This window comes from Eptesicus fuscus, chromosome 7, assembly GCF_027574615.1.
Source record: "Eptesicus fuscus isolate TK198812 chromosome 7, DD_ASM_mEF_20220401, whole genome shotgun sequence".
Classification (NCBI taxonomy): domain Eukaryota; kingdom Metazoa; phylum Chordata; class Mammalia; order Chiroptera; family Vespertilionidae; genus Eptesicus; species Eptesicus fuscus.
In genome coordinates, this window is record NC_072479.1 from 75115718 (window position 1) to 75135253 (window position 19536).

At 44.0% G+C, this 19536-nt stretch overlaps 1 protein-coding gene and 1 pseudogene across 1 annotated transcript in view; one reads left to right on the forward strand and one right to left on the reverse strand.

Annotated features, from left to right (window-relative positions):
- The window catches only part of SOX5 (SRY-box transcription factor 5), a 971057-nt gene that overhangs the window by 41474 nt on the left and 910047 nt on the right, over positions 1-19536 (forward strand). The gene's annotated exons all lie outside the window — the stretch shown is intronic.
- On the reverse strand, positions 9430-11064 carry LOC103285464 (cytoskeleton-associated protein 2-like; annotated as a pseudogene).

Sequence of the window (19536 nt, forward strand, 5' to 3'; positions counted from 1 at the left end):
TTTTATTCTCTTGTTTATTGTGTTGTATTAAGATTTTAAATCATTCCACAGATTAATTTAAGGAGTGAAAGCACTGGAACTAAAATAAAAAAGCTTCAAAGATACAAAAGAACAAATTTATATTATTATTTTTATCTTTTCTAGTGTTAGGAGCCTAAATGTTTTGAAGCTGAAGCATAAAGAATGGGGAAAGAAACAAAAAATTATGCTGAAAATACCAATTAAGCATGAACGATGCCTGATTTATAATTCCATATACAGAGATTATAAAGAAGAAATATAGCTCACGAAGGATGAGATGCTCTACAATTGTAATTCTGACTATATAATTGAGAATTATCCTACTGTGAAGGGAAGGGAGTTAAATAAAAGTGTAACTATATCAGGAGCTCTTTGATAAGTTCAGAATTTAAAGGAATACATATCAAAGATAGAAAAGGGGTACAAATCTAGGGCTTATTAAGAAAGGCAGGAACTCTAGGAGAGTTAATGATCATGGTCATTTATTCACTCATTCATGCATTCAACAAACATTTAGTGGGAACCTTTTCTATGGCAGATTCTCTTGTTTGCACTGTGGGTACTACAAAGATACCAGGTTTTTGCTCTCAAAATCTACTCTGTTAGCACTGGACTATGATATTAATAATTGACACCAAAGGAAGAAGTCCCCCACCCCTGTTTTGTTTCCAAAATGGAAAATGGAGCTTTAGTGTACGTAGGTAGAAGTGCAAGCCCGGCCTGGGGTAAAGAATAGAATATGAACTTCTTAAAATGAATTTAAGCTTCCAGTCCCAGACAAAAGTATACTTTAATTTACACACACACACACACACACACACACACACACACACAAAACACTTGCTCATATCTTTGTGAGAAAAAAATGTTGGGTAAATAATAGCATGAGATATATAGGTGGATTTTTGGCAGGAAGAACAACTGAACTGAACTCATAGATAATTGATTCATGGATCAGTGTTAATGGAATATGAACTCTTATCTTGCCTTTGTCTTTGTGTGTTTATTGACAACCTCAGTAAAAGGGAACTTACTAGACATTATATGACATATTTTGCAGGGGTAGCTTATATATTCAATCAAATAATCAGGATTCAATATTGAGGTAAATGTAAAAGTAGTATGTAAGGCTAAAATGGTAGAGATCTCTTGAGGTAGTTCCTTGGGGAAAAAAAGAATGTGAAGTTTGTTTATTATTTTAAAAAATATGTTTTTATTTATTTCAGAGAGGAAGGGCGAGGGAGAGAGAGATAGAAACATCAATGATGAGAGAGGATCATTGATTGGCTGCCTCCTGCATGTCCCCTACTGGGGATCGGGCCCGCAACCCAAGCATGTGCCCTTGACCAGAATCAAACCCAGCACCCTTTAGTTCACAGGCCTACGCTCTATCCACTGAACCAAACTGGCTAGGGTAAGAATGTGAAGTTTAAATGGTAATAAGCAGTGGTTTGATGGTACTATTAAAAAAGAAACAAATGGCTAATTGCTGCTATGCCCTATTGACAAACTTGAGTAGGTCCAGAGGCCTAACTAGGGGCATCCGTAACTGTCTTCAAATGTTGGAAGATCATGCATGTGGAAGAGATAGTATACTTGCTTGTGCTGCTTTCAAAGAACTGCCAGAAAAAGAAATGAAGATCATTTTAATGTGATGAAATGGGAAACCTCCAAAAAAACAAAGTTGTCCAGCAAAGGAGAGGACTGCCTTGCAAAGCAGCAAGAGTCTTGCTATAGGGAAAGGGGTGGGTCATTTATATTAGGACAAGGATCGTCTCAGGGAATCTTTAAGGTTTCACGTCTTTGAAATTGTATAGTTCTCTCATTTCACAAACTTGTCATGACAATTTGAGAAGATAAGAGGAATTTGCTTCAAGGGAAATAATATGCACATGAGTGGGGCATTTGGAAAAAACAAACAGATCAAACTCAGTGGCAGTCCTGAAGACTGTAATTAAAGTCAGAGTGGGGAGTGGCTATAGCATTTCTCCATCAAACATTCTTGTGCTTTTCCCAGATAAATACAAAAGTATATAAAGAAACACAGTGGGCTGAATTTGACTCCTAGTTTGCCTGAGACCTAAAGCATTGACATATATTGGCGATCCCTTTAATTATTCCCTAGTGTTTGGCTGCTTCTTTGATTAGAAGAAATACTTGTCAGGTTAGAAACAAGAGGTCTAATTTGTGAAACCAACAATCCTTGCCTTTGTATTGAGTTAAATATGGAGGTTTCATCTGTAAGAAGAAACCAGGCTGGGCTTGTAAATACCTAAAAACCACTCCTGATGTTGCTCAAATTAACCTCATTAGGGTTACCTGATATATTTTTTTTCTATCAAGAAAACACAAAAGACTCTGGGTGGATTATAGTCTTTGGTTGAACAGATTCTACTTGAATATAGAGATAACTGTACACTGGGATCCAGGATTTGGGAAAGACCTGAAAGATAAACGGATATGAAATTCTTTAATTTACAGAAGCAGAAATTAAGTTTTGGAGCTATTGAATGACTTACCCAAGGCAATTCTGTTTAGTTAGAAACAAAGTTAAGATTAGAACCCATCTCTTATGGCTTCCAGGGAATCCACACCTCTTTCTCTTGTACCACACTATCTATCTCTTCTTTTAAACTGTGCTCAAGGTATGTATCGTGTCACAATACAGAAGGTAAAAAGGAGCATATGTCTACCTTGTTTTCATTTAGTTAAAGGTATTATAGTTGTCTTAAATATTTCTCAGTTTTATTAAACTTTGATCTCTGGAAATTAAATAAGAGTCAGTTGTTAAACTTCTGGAGAAAACAGACAGGGTGGAAATAGGATCCTGTTGTTAATTTCCAAAAGGATTTAGAGTTTATGTCAATCTTAGCAACTTCCCTAAATTATGTAGATTACCATCCCAGTAGCTAGATCAAGTGTCGGCATTTTAGGACAGTTTTTAAGCTGGGCAAATCTAAGACATTTGAGCAGAATATCACTTTACCTAGAGTTGATTCCGGCTTCTGAAATTCTGGCAGATTGGAAGGTCAACCTGCTTGAATACTGCAAAGTTGCTGCAAAATCTTTAAGAGTTAAAATTTATTTCCTCATGATTGTTTTATTTATTCTGCTTTGTGATTGGAATGTAGATTTAAGTAGTGGTACTCATTTGTTTTCAACAATAATTGACTCACATTGGATTTCATCACAATAATGGATTGTCAGTTAAAATATATTGCAGTGATAAATTCAATGTGGTTTTTATTGCGCAAACTTTGAAATGAGTATCTCACTCACTAAAATTTATGATAAAAATCAGAGGTGTTCGAGGTTGGTAGTTATATAAACTGCAGTGTGGTGACTATCGGGGGTAGGGGAGGTGAGCTATGAGAGGATAAATAGTGATGAAAGGAGATTTGCTTGGGGTAGTGAACACACAATACAGTGTACAGATGATGTGTTGTGCAACTGAAACCTGTATAGTTTTGTAAACCAGTGTCACCCCAGTAAATTCATTAAAAAGGAAAAAAAATGATAGTTATAAAATAGTCATTGGGAAGTAAGTAAATAATAGGAAATATAGTCAATAATATTGAGATAATTATGTGTGGTGCTAGTTGGGGTACTGGCAATATCAAGGGGAACACTATGTAAAACATATGATTGTCTAGCAACTAAGCTGTATGCCTAAAACCAATACAAAATGAAATTGGAGGGGGGGGGAGGGGGAGAAGATACTTTCCTAAGGGCCTATTTTTGATTCCCATTTTTTATGGAAATAACCCCAAATACCACACTCAGTCACCTGTTCCATTAGCTACAACTTATGTACACTGAAGTATAACCTCTTTAGCATGTTTATGCAAACTAATTAACTGGGAGCCAATTACAGTAAAAACAGTACTGCATATGAAAAAAATCAGAGGTGCTCAATAAATGTTAAATAAATTAATTCCATTAAGATTTTGAAAAGTGAGCTTATAAATTAATTATCTTTAGAAATAATCAAAGTGATGCAATTAAATATTTTTGACCATTTCTGATCAGTAATTCTCTATATTTATGCCTTATAAATTAACAGAGATTTAACATAATCATGTTATGGGGAAAGAGGTGTGAATAAGTTAAATGGGATATGAACAAATGACCAAATTAATGTTAATTTAGGAAATTAAGCTATATTAATTTTAAAATTGAATTTAAAATGAAATTAGTATTTTTGAAAGTAAAAATCAGCCCAGCTGGTGTAGCTCAGTGGTTGAGCATCTACCTGTGAACCAAGAGGTCACCGTTTGATTCCCTGTCATGGCACATTGCTCAGGTTGAGGGCTAGATCCCCAGTAAGGGGTGTGCAGGAGGCAGCCAATTAATGATTCTCTCTTATCATTGATACTTCTATGTCTTTCTAACTCTCTCCCTTCCTCTCTGAAAACAGTAAAAATATATTTAAAGAAAAATAAAAATCAAAAGAGAAAAAAAAACTTTCTGGTTCAATGTGACTTCAGGGAGGAGGACTGAGAACAAAGATAGGAGGAGTGGTTTAGAGATTTACTTGGAACAAAGCAGTTACAGTAATTTATGGCATGTCTTCTGTATACCTAGCTTATTCCAATGAAGTATAAGTCACATTCCCTGGCCATGTGTAATTTTTTCTTTGAGGGTGGAGACAGAGTAAGACACATATGAAGCAGTTTGTTTTAACTACCTAAGATTTGTGTGCTTGTGAATAAAGTGGAATGCATTCTACTTCTAGGTTGTCCTTGGCTTCTTCTTTCATTCCTCCTTCCAGCCAGAAGTGCTCATATCCTGGGACCAGGTCCTGACTGAGGTTCATGTGCGTAGGGGATTTTTGTTTGGGCCAGGTCCTCACCTCAAAATTATGCCGGTACCTGGCATGTGTTCCCTCTCTTCAGATCTCCTACCTGTGTCTTAGACCCTTTGACTTCAGTCTTGGCTGATCATCAGACTCACCTGTGGAATTCTGAATTCAGACACTATCAGAATTTCTGGGGCTATGGCCCAAGCAAGTGTGTTTTTAAAAAGATATGTACATGTGTTTCTGATCACTTTATCCAACTTCTGGTGCCAGTGATCTGCATCTCATTTGCTTATCTACCTGGTCCTTACTTCCTGCCCAGTTATTCTCTTCATGTCTGTATAATGTCCCCTCCTTTGGGTGTTTAATTTGATCTGTCTTAATCAACACTTTGGGGCACACTCTTAAGATCATTCAAAATTTAAAAATTGCAACCGGTTGATTGAGTTACAGAGAACCAGACCTCAGATAAATATCTCTTCCTTATGCATAGCATCTATTCAGGTCCATGGATATGTACATATTCACTCCATCATACTTATGTGGAATATCCTACTTTTTGTATCTTTAGTCTGTGTTCTGTGATTGCATCCAAAACACACTGTGCTTACCTATGTGTTGATTATAGATAGTAAGGTGCACAAATGCCTATTTTGAACATGAAAATACTGTTGTTTCTGTAGCTAGCTGATTATGCAAGTAATTTGCGAAAAGTGATTCCAGTCTATTCAGATAATTTCTCTGATGTAGTAAGCATAAAACCTCTTAATCAGATGACGTTTCTTCTTATTTATCCTTAAAATGGTTTGTGAAGACATTAATACAGATACAGTGACAAGAAATCAGGTAATTTTAAACTATATTTTGTGGTTGATATTCTCAACATTTATGGATGAAAGTAAGATTGGGAAGGAATCTCATATTCATCATCTGGTCTTTGTGACTGTAAATGGACTTCTGGTTCTAACATTAAAGTGCTATCATTCTGACATGAATGAAAGAGTTGGTGTAGATAAGACCCAAGTTAACGGATTTGCTGGAGTAACATGAACTAATTTTCCAGTTATTTGCTGGGCCAAGAGCATGACACCATACATAAGGGCAGAGCAAATGAAAGTGAGGGCCTGTTTATAGCTTGCTGATCAGAGGCTAGCACACTCCACATCAATGCATCTCTGACTTCCCATAGCTCAGGAGATTCAGTACTATATGCTTTCATGATTACTTGTTGGCTCGATGGCATTTTGGCGATCGCTATTAATTACTCTTTATCCCCAAAGAATACTTGAGGAACTTATTTATTAGTATTTCTTATACTTGTGAACGACTGACATAAATAAATGCTGGGCCTGACATATCCCTCCATCTGTCGACTTTTATTAGTTGCCATAAATGTCATGGTCTATTTTTATGTTTATACGAGGTCCATCACTTTCACCCAGAAGCAATTTAGAGATCACTTATTAAAAAAATAAAGGTGGGAGAGAAAATGAGGATGAAGCAAAGGAAAGAGAGCGAGTAGAGCAGAAGTCAGGCATAAAATATAATGGATCTCAAAGTGGGTACTTGGCTCTTACTATCTTCAGAACACTTTAAACCAAAGGATTTGCTTTTGTTGATGTTTAGAATTGAATGTAACCTGAGAGGTACTATAGATCACACATAGGCTTCATTCAGAAAGTGTAAATGCCATGGTCACGGTCACACGAATAGTGGCATTGTTTACTGCCTGGCCATCATGCCTCTTACGCATCTTTATTTTTAGGGTGAGCAAAGTAGCTCATTTGCCTCAGAGATTCAGGAAGTCTAAGATCATCAGGTACCTCAATTTCATGTATCCTTTCATGAAATTCTCTATTCTTTTCATTTCTATGGCTGTGTTGTCTCTGACCTCCGTCTAGTCTGAGCTTTATTCTTTATTGCCTTCAAGGGACCTCATTATGGTTTCTTTCCTTAGCATTGGGCCTCCAGAGTCTGCCCTTAGTCCATTGTTCTTTCCACTTTCCATATTCTCCCTGGGCAATCTCATTTACCATTTATTTAGTACTTATTGAAAGCCCTACACCATGCTACACACTATGCTAGATGCTAGATAATGACAGACACAACCCCTGGATCACTGAGTGAGTAATCTTAACTATTCCTGGGGTTTCAGCTGCTGCCCAAATTCTATGGAGTCTTAAATCCGTAGTTCTGGTTGTGATCAGTGCCCTGGGCTGTGCATGTATTACTAGCTCAGATGTTCCATAGACACTTCAAATTTGACAAGTTTACATGGAATTTATCATTTCCCTTTTGTCCTCACTCCCAGTTTTTTCAAAACATGCTTTTCCTTCTGAATTTCATGTCTGTGTCAAAATCACTTAGCCACTTCTACAGAAAGTTGAAAGTCAGCCTTGATTCTGGATGTTTCTTCTCCTTCCAATGACTAATTCCTGGCCCCTGTACTTTACCTCAACTCTCTGTTACTCCTTTGTCATCCATTGCCTTCAGTTTTGTAGTGGGCTTCTAACTGGACTTAATTTCTCCAGGCCTGATCCCATTTCCACCCTGTACTGCACAGGGTTGCTGGAGTGCTGGTCTAGACTAGAGTGCAATCTAACCTTGCAAGTCTCTGCTTAAAACCTTTGCTTGGTTTCCCATATTCTGTAGTGTAAAGCCCGAGCTCCTTAGCTTGGTACTCAAGGTTGTGGTGATCTGGTCCTACTTGAACTGCTTACACTTCATACCCAATTGCTCCCTGCTCTGATGATGTCACGCTGTTTCTTGAGTCACATTTCTGCTTATGCTGTTTTCTCTGCCTGTTACATGAGCCCCCCAACTCATGTCTCCCTACTCTGTATCACTGGGCTAAACTTAAAAAAAAATGATTATGGAAAATTTCAAATAATCACAAAAGGAGAGGGAAATATACAAAGAATGCCTATGTGCAATATTCAGGTTTTGATACCCTGGTTTATTTATCACCCCCCTTTTTTCCTTTGCAGAAGTACTTAAAAACAAACCTAAGATGCCACACAGCTTCACCCCTACTTCAATATGCAGCTTCAAAAGTGTGGACATTTTCATACCTAACAACAAAGTCATTATCAAAATTGACAATAATTCCTTGGGATTATCTAATTCCCTGAACATAATGAAAATTTCCGAGTTGTTGCAAAAAATCTTTTTTTAATTAGATTGTTTAAATCATGATCCAAATAAGTACCACATATTAAGTTTGGTTAAGTCTCTAATTTCCTTTAATCAAAAACAGTTCCCACTCCCCTCTTTTATTAATGCTATTTTCTTGTTGTAAAAACCAGGCCAGTTGTCCTATAGAATATTCCATAGTCTGTATTTATTTATTTGTCTTCTGTGATGTTACTTGTTTCTATATCCACTATACTTCCTATAAATATGCATTAATTCTAGGGTTTCTGTTAAATTCAGTTTCCATTTTCTATCTATCTATATCTATCTATCTATCTATCATCTATCTATCTATCTATCTATCTATCTATCTATCTATCATCTATCTGGGATAAGATTGATCAGAGGGTTCAAGTGGTGACAGCCTCATCTAGCCTTTATAAAATTCACCATCAATCATTGTGCAACTAGGGTTTAATCCATTGCTTATCACTGGTTGAATCAATTTTTTTTAAGGGTTGCAACATATTCATTGTATACTTTTATGATTTTTTCCCGCTTTTCCTGGTTGGATCTCTTCCATAAAGCAGAATTTTTATCTTGTCAACTAAGAACATGTGATTACAAAAAAAAATACATGGTAGTTCAATCAATTTTTATGTAGATATTTTAATTTATTATTTACATATTAGGCACAGTTAACAAAGAATAAAAATCTTACTCTCTAGAACACGAGAAAACAATAAAATGGGATATTTGAACATGAATGAGCCTATGTATGTGATTTTCAACCACATTCACATTACACAGTTTTAAAATGATCTAATCTCTTACAATGACTAATTACTTATTTTAAAACATAGAGTTGGTAAAGGATATATGCCGTTTAAGTATCAGTTCAAAGGCATAAACAGTTTTATTAGTGGTACTTATATGTGTGGTAAGAAGAGAACTGTTTACAGTATATAACTACCATGTTTCAGGGGACATGATTTAACAGTTAAGTTTTTATATTATAAAGCCAGTTTAAGTACTGGTTATTTTAGACATGCCACCAAAACTAGAATGACATTTATTAATTATACTAAAGGAGCATAGTAAACTAGTTGACAACATTTATTTACCTACTAGAGAAAAATATTAGTATTTTGAGATCGACAATGTAGGATTTAGCTTTCTGACACCCAGAAGGCAACTCCTGCTATTAGGTGAATGTTAATAGAAGACTCATGCCTTGAATACTCAGCAACCCTGTGCAGTACAAGGTTAAAATGGGATCAGGCCTGGAGAAATTTAAGTCCAGTTAGAAGCCCACTACAAAACTGAAGGCAATGGATGACAAATGAGTAAAAGAGAGTCGGGGTAAAGTACCAGGGGCCAGGAATTCAAGTAGGTTCTCAGCCAACTCTTGATCTCAGAGACATATGAATCCACAACAAACAAACAAAACACCCTAGAAATAAAAAAAAAACAACAACTCACTTCTTATCATAGCTTTCTTTCTCTTCTGTTGTTTCAGTCTCCAAGTACATCGGTACAGTGCTGCATTAGGAAGGCATATGAAAGCATGTGTTTCATCTCCCCACTCTGTTAACTGTCCAATGAAGACACAAGGAAAATGGTCTTTTAACATATCGGCCAATTTAGAAGTCTTGTCTTGAAGTTGTCAAGAACCTCTAATTGGTGTTAGAAACTTAGAATTTATTTCCTCAAACGGCATTTTCTTTTTAACACTTTGCAGGTATGGTGTAGTAGACACATTACATTTTATTAAGCAACCCTCCCTAGTTTCTGTATTGGGATTTTTAATATGGTTGTTTGGATCTTTTGTTTTTATCAACTTGCTCTTTTTCAAAATCTTGAAATACCACATTTCTATGATGTTTATTTTCCATTTCAGGTTTCCTTGACTCTAGATTAAGACCAATATCTTCAGTGTTGACTTCTTGGATATGTTCTTTGGTTGCACAAGACTACAAATTTTTCTCCAAATTTAACTTTTTCTCAAATCGTCATTGTTAGAATATCTACAATTGCATGTCACATTTCTTCAGCAGGCTGAGCTCCTGCCAGAATGGCCTTCTCATAGACTGAGATGATATTTCCAATAGAGCTTGTGAGTGGTCCAACACATGCAAGGCATATCCAGTATTTAACAAGTTTTTTTGGCATCTGGAAAAACTTTAATCAGGTCATTCAGTGTGTCCAGTATTTCTCCTTTTGGGCATCTCTCATTAATCAGGTTTAGGCATTCAGAAAATGTCTTGTTTACCTTTTCAGTGAATAATCTTTGTTCATCTTCTGCCACGGTAGTCCAACAGGACCCAACTGGTTTTTCATTTTGTCCTTCAGGTTCAGGCTGGGTAACTACTGAGCTTGGAGTCCTTTTCAGCATTCTTCCTTTGCTAGCTCTCCACTCATTCAGGTGAGCTTTACTCTCTTCTGGGGTTTCTTTGGGCTGAGCCCATCTACTGTCAGTAGTTGCTTTTGCTATAGTGTGTCTGCGCTGGTCAATGGCTTTTGACTTTTCTATCAGTATGGTATTATATTAGAAGATGAAGCAAGCCTGGCTGTGATTTCAGATCTGATGCTTCTTGATGTCTTATTTCTTTTTATTTCCTGAGAAGAACTGGTTTTGACACTAGATAAAACTGTATTTAATTGTATTGATTCTTTCTTGTGAGACCTTTTCCGAATGGTAACATTGGCAGAGGTTCTCCTGATGCCTTGTTTCAGGTAGTCCTGAGTGTTATGGGTATTATTGTGGTGACTTCTAATAGGAGGATGCAAAAGTTGTTCGTTCTGAGATGTAGTCCTAACAAATTTAGTGGTAGTCATCATATTGAGGCTCTGTGACTTTTCACTGTCTCACTGCTGCTGTTTATAGGCTGAGGTTTGGGGGCTTTAGAAGTAGTCATTGAAAGTTTCTTCGTTGTTACAGAACTCTCATCTTTGACTTGCACAGATTTTAAAATGAATTAACCTTAGATTGAACCCTTTGGCCACAGTAGGATCCAAGGACAGATTTCTTGAGCATGTTAGCATCTTGCTTTTTTTTTTTCTGTAGTTACTTATTTCTTTTTATTATTATTTTTTAATGTGAAAGGTCCCATTAATGTTTAAATCACATATAGAAATATTGCCATATTGTTGTTGTTGTTATTGTTATACCATGAGGAAAAATCTGAAAGTTAATTCACAAGGTAAAAATGTCTGGTGTCAAATTATTCTCAACATTCCCATAAGTACTTTTAAAATTGCAGGAAGCTCACTGTGGGAGGAACCCTCAGGAAACTGCACTGATTGGCGGAGCTCTAAGTTATGTCTTCTGCCTCCATAGGCCAGGTGCACAGCCCTCTGGGTGGACAGCAGGCGGGGGAGGAGAATGCGTCCTGACGCTGCTCATCTGCTTGCATATAAAAGATCTGAGAGACACACACTAGGGCGGTGACAGTGTTTCCCTGGGTGGGCTGGACTTTTGGCTCCAAGTGGAAGACAGAATAAGTTTTCTATATGAATAAACTATAAATGGTTGTGGTCTACAAGGTATTATTAAAGCTAGATATGGGGGATTGTCCTGATGAAATCATTATTAATAAAAATTATATCTATGAAGAGTGTGGTCCATGTTAAATTTAAAAGCCATGATGTACAAATGAGCTTTGTAAATGCTATCCTTTCGAAGTGTAAGCTTTTTTGTGCTGTTTATGGCTTAAAGAGGGATTCTTAAATCAGTCCATGGATGACTTTCAGGGGCTTATGGCTTCCGTGAAATTTTGTATACAATTTTAGGTATATGTATTGTGTGTGTATGTGTGTGTGCATGTGTGTGTAAAGAAACCATAGCCTTTATCAGACTCTCAAAGGTGTCCATTCCTTAAAATAGGGCCCTTAATTTTTGTGCCCAGAAATGGAATAAAACAGGTTTCTACTCATGTGGCATTTTGGAAACATCTGCCTGACCTGAAACTCGATCAGTAAGCCAGCCTCATACACATAGTAAGACATATTCCGATTTCTCATAACTTCCACTTACGGTGTGAGTCAGAAGTATATACTGTAAGACTCCTATCGCAACAAACCCCCATTTTACCTGCTTTCTTTCTTTTTTTAAAATATATTTTATTGATTTTAGAGAGGAAGGGAGAGGGAGAGAGAGATAGAAACATCAATGATGAGAGAGAATCATTGATTGGCTGACTCTTGCACGCCCCCTACTATGGATCGAGCCCGCAACCCAGGCATGTGCCCTTGGCCACAATTGAACCTGGGACCTTTCAATCCACAGGCTGACGCTCTATTTATTGAGCCAAACAAGCTAGGGCATTACCTTCTTTCATTTGCACATGAAATATGACATACACATTTAGACAATATATTTTATGTTTGCTGCTTGAAGTAATTAAACTACTTCAATTATAACAGTCTGACTTTCTAAAAAAACTAGTTCTGAGCTTTCCAATGAATAACAACTAGCTCTTTATTTTCTTATGTAAGTCTTATTTCTTTAATTATCCATAGGAAATCAACAGATGGGGTAAGAAAAATATCACACTAGCTCAGGGATGTAAGGAGATGGCAATGGGGAGTTCTGTCTTCCAGAAGTGGAACCGAAGAGGCAGGGACTCGCCCAACCCAAAGTGGCAGTGAGTCAAAGGCTCAGAGCCCACAGGTCTAGGGACTGCAGTGGGGTTTTTTATGACAAAGAAGTGGGAAGGGCTGTTAGTGAGTCATGTGTTGGTACCATTCACTCATTCCAAAAGATAACATGTAGAAATTCCCCAAACTACTAAAGAGATAGTAGAGATTAAAAAATTATCAGATGTGGCACCAACACCCCTAAACTCAATTCCATGTTGACCATTGTTTACCTTGGATGACTCCCATATCTCAATTTCATCATCTCTAGTAATTTAACTAACCTCGTAGTAGTTTTTTAAGGATTAAATTAGTACATATGTATGAAATGCTTAGAACAAAATTCAGTAAACGTATGTATGCTTCAGCTGTACCGGACAGAGTTGTAAAAAGGGCTTGAGAAATTTGGAAGGTAGGAAACGCCAGTGAATGTAGAAGTATGTATTTGTTGGAGAAATTACCCTCTGCTTGCTGCACCACCATATGCAACACACCCAGCCCCCCAAACCTTCATCTTCCAGGTATGGGAGCAGTAAAATCTTAATGACATACATTATTAGGACAGTGTTTGACATAAAAATGGATTCACTCACAGGGCATGTATTTGAGAAGTTGTGTATTAACTGCCTGTAAAATAAAGAAAAAAACTGCTTTTGGATCCACTTGGCTGGTTGGTTGCCTCAGATGGAGAGGAACTTAGCTGTATAACAGCAGTGTGGTGCTGTGAATAGGTTTTGTTACCAGAGCACCTGTTTTTCTCTGGGTATGTTTACACAGTTCTTATGGTTAGGTTTATTTACCTGATGGCTAAATATTGACATATTCAAAAGAAGGTCCATGCTAAAAGCATGACACATACTGACTCTTCTAAATTTTTTTCAGCTGTTACATAATTCAGTAACACCTCAAGAAACCACCACCTTTTTCTTATTTTTTCATTTCCATAGCATCTGTTCTCTATATTGATCCTGTTCCTCTGACAAGTTTCCACGTCACTGTCTCTTTTGTTTCTATGGCTTCTTTCTTTGTTGCTGATATAACTCAAGGTTTTCCACATTGCAAGCTGTCATTTCCAAGCCCAGTACTGATACTATGCAGGTACTGATCCAATTTAGCAGTTTGAGCCATTGTTTCTGATGCTTAAAAAATAAGTCAGCAACAAACAGGGCACAATGGGGCTTCCTTGTCTTTTCCAGATTTAGGCATAAGTGTGCAACGTGGTGCGATCTGCAAACTATTTTCCTAGTACTGCCATTAAATCCCAAAGTCTCCTACAAAGATTCTGGTTTTTAGTCTTTCCTTATCTGTATTGCCTCCTCTCTCTGCACAGTTTGCAAACCCTGGGATTGAGAGGTAATACTTGAAATAGTTTTGATCTTTTTTTTCTCATTTGCACTTCATCTTATCTTAGATGCAGCATGAAAAAAAAAGTGAGAGCAGCCTAGGTGGTTGGAAATATTGCAATTGCACCTTTTCAGATTAGCTCTAGGCTCAGTTTGCTAGGCTTTTTAATCCACTCACTCATCAAGGTCTGTATGAACTCAAAGAAGATCAGGTTTTGTTTAAAATGAAAATTAGAGTTAGAGTTCATGTCATTAGCCATTGTGAGCAAAAAGAAAGAAGAGTAGGTTCTGTTTGAATGTCTATGTATATAATTTATTTATGTAGTTCTCTACTCTTTTTGCATTTGTCATTAATTTTGGAAACATGGTGGGTATTTTGAAAATACACTGAGTGGCCAGATTATTATGATCTCTGAATGCATAATAATCTGGCCACTTGGTGTATATCCTATATAATAAAAGGCTAATATGCAAATTGTCCCCTCCACCAGGAGTTCAACCAGCAGGCAGGCTGGCCAACCGCCCATGTCCCCACCCCCTGGCCAGGCTGGCCGGACCCCACCCATGCATGAATTCATGCACCGGGCCTCTAATATATATTTATATACACACATACACACACACACACACACACACACACACACACACACACACTGAGTGGTCAGATTATTATGCGTTCAGAGATCATAATAATCTGGCCACTCAGTATAATGTACATATGCTTTAAATATTAGGTTTGCCATGAAAGAGATTGTGGCATGCTTGTGTTTTTGTGTAATAACATTAATTCTACTTAAAGTTGCTATATTTGCATATTTTATTGGTAACTATTTTTACTCTTAAAAATATACCTGCGAATTAGGTATATTTTTAAGTGAAAAGCCTTTTAGTAACCTGTAATTTTTATATATTTGAAAATGTTTAATATTTTTGAATACATCATTTTCAGGACCCTAAAGTTTGTCTTGGCCTCATATTTAGATCAGTGACCATATATTCCTGTAAGAATAAGCACATTGGAGCTGTTGACATGGCCTAGAGTCTGATACTTTCAGTTTAAAGGCATAGTGTTGAAAGTATTATGTGCAATAATGATTAGAATAGTCCCATAAGAAAATTAGATTATAAGGAAGCCAATTTAACTCAACTAGTTATTAATTATATTTTAAAAGACTGCTATGAAGCAAGGCCACAGGGAAATAGCCCTAGAGTTAAAGAAAGTAAAACATCTTACTTTATAATAGAGTAACATGCAAATTGACCGCACCTCCGCTATGCCCATGATTGGGCCTGCGAGAGGCAGGGGGCGGGACTCCGGGTGCCTATCTGGCCGTTGAGAAAACCAAGATGGCCGCCGCCAAATCCTATTAGTTACCGGGGTCCTGGGGAGGGATGACAACCCTAGAGGGGCGTGGTCGGGAAAAGCCAGAAGCCTCCCGGGCTCCCCGGCTGGATCGAGATGGGGGGGCGTGGCCGGGCACGGCCAGCAGCCTCCCCGGGGTCCAGGGCTGCATCGCGACCGGGGGGGCGTGGCCGGGCACGGCCAGCAGCCTCCCGGGGGTCCCGGGACCCATCGCGACGGGGGGGGCATGGCCGGGCACGGCCAGCAGCCTCCCAGGGGTCCTGGGACCCATCGTGACCCGGGGGGGCGTGGCCGGGCATGGCCAGCAGCCTCCCGGGGGTCCAGGGCTGCATCGCGACCCGGGGGGGCGTGGCCGGGCACGGCCAGCAGCCTCCCGGGGTTCCCGGGTCGCGACCCGGGGGGGCGTGGCCGGGCACAGCCAGCAGCCTCCCTGGGGTCCCGGGACCCATCGAGACCCGGGTGGGCGTGGCCGGGCACAGCCAGCAGCCTCCCCGGGGTCCAGGGCTGCATCGCGACCGGGGGGGGCGTGGCCGGGCACGGCCAGCAGCCTCCCGGGGGTCCTGGGACCCATCGCGACCCGGGGGGGCGTGGCCGTGCACGGCCAGCAGCCTCCCTGGGGTCCCGGGACCCATCGCGACCCGGGTGGGCGTGGCCGGGCACAGCCAGCAGCCTCCCCGGGGTCCAGGGCTGCATCGCGACCGGGGGGGCGTGGCCGGGCACGGCCAGCAGCCTCCCGGGGGTCCCGGGACCCATCGCGACCCGGTGGGGCGTGGCCGTGCACGGCCAGCAGCCTCCCTGGGGTCCCGGGACCCATCGCGACCCGGGTGGGCGTGGCCGGGCACGGCCAGCAGCCTCCCCGGGGTCCAGGGCTGCATCGCGACCGGGGGGCGTGGCCGGGCACGGCCAGCAGCCTCCCGGGGGTCCCGGGACCCATCGCGACCCGGTGGGGCGTGGCCGGGCACGGCCAGCAGCCTCCCAGGGGTCCTGGGACCCATCGCGACCCGGGGGGGCGTGGCCGGGCACGGTCAGCAGCCTCCCGGGGTCCCGGGACCCATCGCGACCGGGTGGGCGTGGCCGGGCACGGTCAGCAGCCTCCCGGGGGGTCCCGGGACCCATCGCGACCCGGGGGGGCGTGGCCGGGCACGGCCAACAGCCTCCCCGGGGTCCAGGGCTGCATCGCGACCCGGGGGGGCGTGGCCGGGCACGGCCAGCAGCCTCCCCGGGGTCCAGGGCTGCATCGCGACCCGGGGGGGCGTGGCCACGGCCAGCAGCCTCCCGGGGGTCCCGGGACCCATCGCGACCCGGGGGGCGTGGCCGGGCACGGCCAGCAGCCTCCCAGGGGTCCTGGGACCCATCGCGACCCGGGGGGGCTTGGCCGGGCACGGCCAGCAGCCTCCCTGGGGTCCCAGGACCCATCGCGACACGGGGGGCGTGGCCGGGCACGGCCAGCAGCCTCCCTGGGTTCCCGGGACCCATCGCGACCGGGGGGCGTGGCCGGGCACGGCCAGCAGCCTCCCAGGGGTCCCGGGACCCATCTCGACCCGGGGGGGCGTGGCCGGGCACGGCCAGCAGCCTCCGGGGGTCCCGGGACCCATCGTGACCCGGGTGGGCGTGGCCGGGCACGGCCAGCAGCCTCCCTGGGGTCCCGGGACCCATCGCGACCCGGGGGGGCGTGGCCGGGCACGGCCAGCAGCCTCCGGGGGTCCCGGGACCCATCGCGACCCGGGTGGGCGTGGCCGGGCACGGCCAGCAGCCTCCCCGGGGTCCAGGGCTGCATCGCGACCCGGGGGGGCGTGGCCGGGCCGGCCAGCAGCCTCCGGGGGGTCCCGGGACCCATCGCGACCCGGGGGGGCGTGGCCGGGCACGGCCAGCAGCCTCCCAGGGGTCCTGGGACCCATCGCGACCCGGGGGGGCGTGGCCGGGCACGGCCAGCAGCCTCCCAGGGGTCTTGGGACCCATTGCGACCCAGGGGGGCGTGGCCGGGCACGGCCAGCAGCCTCCCGGGGTCCCGGGACCCATCGCGACCCGGGGGGGCGTGGCCGGGAACGGCCAGCAGCCTCCCGGGGGTCCAGGGCTGCATCGTGACCCGGGGGGGCGTGGCCGGGCATGGCCAGCAGCCTCCCCGGTGTCCAGGGCTGCATCGCGACCCGGGGGGGCGTGGCCGGGCACGGCCAGCAGCCTCCCGGGGGTCCCGGGACCCATCGCGACCCGGGGGGGCGTGGCCGGGCACGGCCAGCAGCCTCCCCGGGGTCCAGGGCTGCATCGTGACCCGGGGGGGCGTGGCCGGGCACGGCCAGCAGCCTCCTGGGGCGGGGTCCCCGGCGATCGCCACCCTCGCCTAAATGGCTGGTGCTGAGAGGGATCAATGGGGCCAATGGAAGGAGCAGGTGGTAGTTGACCACGGAGGCCATCTGCAGCAGCCGGATGCAGAGTTGGGGTCCACGTTCTCCAGGTTGGCCTCCATGGGGCCCGTGTCGCACCCATTGTAGCCGAGTGGGCATGCTGGCATAGTAGCCCCAGCATGAGGCCAGCTTCCCAAGCCAGGCTGCGGAGGGAGGGAGGGCCTCTGGTCTGGGAGCACTCCCCGATCCCAGTGGACAGGGCACAGAGCAAGCAGCAGAGAGCTACTAGGGGTGGTGGGTGTGGTGGCCTGGCTTCCAAGAGGCTGGCTTCAGCTGCTGTTTCCTGCGCTGAGGTGGCTGGTGGTGGGGGCAACTGCGTGGGCGCATCCGAGGCTGGGGCACTGGGAGACGTGGGACTGCAGCCCAGAAAGCGAGGCTCAGGAGGACCTGGTCACCGACCCCGGGCATTGAAGCCGCCTCCTACAAGATGGATCCTAGCCTAGGTGTGTGGGAAGCAGGTTCAGGAACCTCTCCCTTTGCGGCGCCAGAGCCCAGGCCTGCCAGCGCCCCAGAGGAGACCCCCACCAGGATCGGGGGCTTGACCAGTCTCTAAACCAGGGTGGCCATTAGCCCAGGCCTGCCAGCACCCCAGAGGAGACCCCCAACAGGATTGGGGGCGTGACCGGCCTCCAAACCGCCAGTGACCCTAACCCAGGCCTGCCAGCGCCCCAGAGGAGATCCCCACCAGGATCGGGGGCGTGACCAGCCTCTAAACCGCCCTCAGCCCTAGACCAGGCCTGCCAGCACCCCAGAGGAGACCCCTGCCAGGATTGGGGTCATGGCCAGCCTTCAAACTGTGGCGGCCCCTAGCCCAAGGAGGCCTCCTGGCCGAGGACGCCTGAGTCTGTTCTTGACCTAGGGCCGGGCTCTCCCCGCAAGGGACTCAGAAGCCACCAGAGTCTAACTGCCAGTTTCTGGGAGTGCATCCACTGTCCACCAAAAAGTAGGGCCATCAAAGCATTCAGTCTCAGTGCAGGCACAGGTCCGTGGCTGACGGGGTGGAGGCCAGACCAAAACAAAACAGCAGAAACACCCTGCCCACCTGGGCAGGTACTGCTGTAGTCCACGTGGCCTGGGCAGTGTAGAAAGCGCTACCTTCTCCCAGGTCCTGTGCTGGCACTGCCGCCTCGCTCACCCTCAAGCCCCCCTGAGTCCTGACTGCAAAGTGTGTGGGGCATTCTGCAGGAGTTGTACCGTTCTGAGTGCTTTTGCCCAAAGACACACTTTGGGATGAATTCAGAGCCACATCTCATTTCCCATGAGACTGGAAGAACCATGTGAAAGGATTTTGACAAAAGCTTTCCACATCTCTGTTTATTCTTTTGAATCCATAAAATGACCTTAAAAAAAGCATCCGGGCCACCTAAGAAAGAATGCACTTTCTGGCCAGAGCACGCAGGATTCTTTTGCCCAACAGGTTAAAGGGAGCAGAGCTGGCCCAGTGGGAATGGCCCTGGTGCCCTATGAGGAGACCGGGGGAATGGGGTTGCCGAAATTCCATAAGCCTCTTGCCACCTTCTCCTTTGCAAACCACACCATCCAGATCCACCAGGACTGGAGGCAACTGGGAATCACAGCCGTGATTTGGGACATGGTGAGCAAATCTTGAGGGGCCTCTGAAAACATCTGCAACTGATTATAAGACTGGTCTTTATTTAAAAAGAAATAAAAGAACAGCTTTGTTGAGATATAACCCATATACTGTACATGTCACCTAAAGTGTACAATGAACTGGTTTTTTAAAGTAAATTCAGAGTGGTACAACCATCACCATGCTCAATTTTTAAATATCTTCATGACCCATCCCCTCCAAAAAAAACTTCTACCCATTGGAATCAC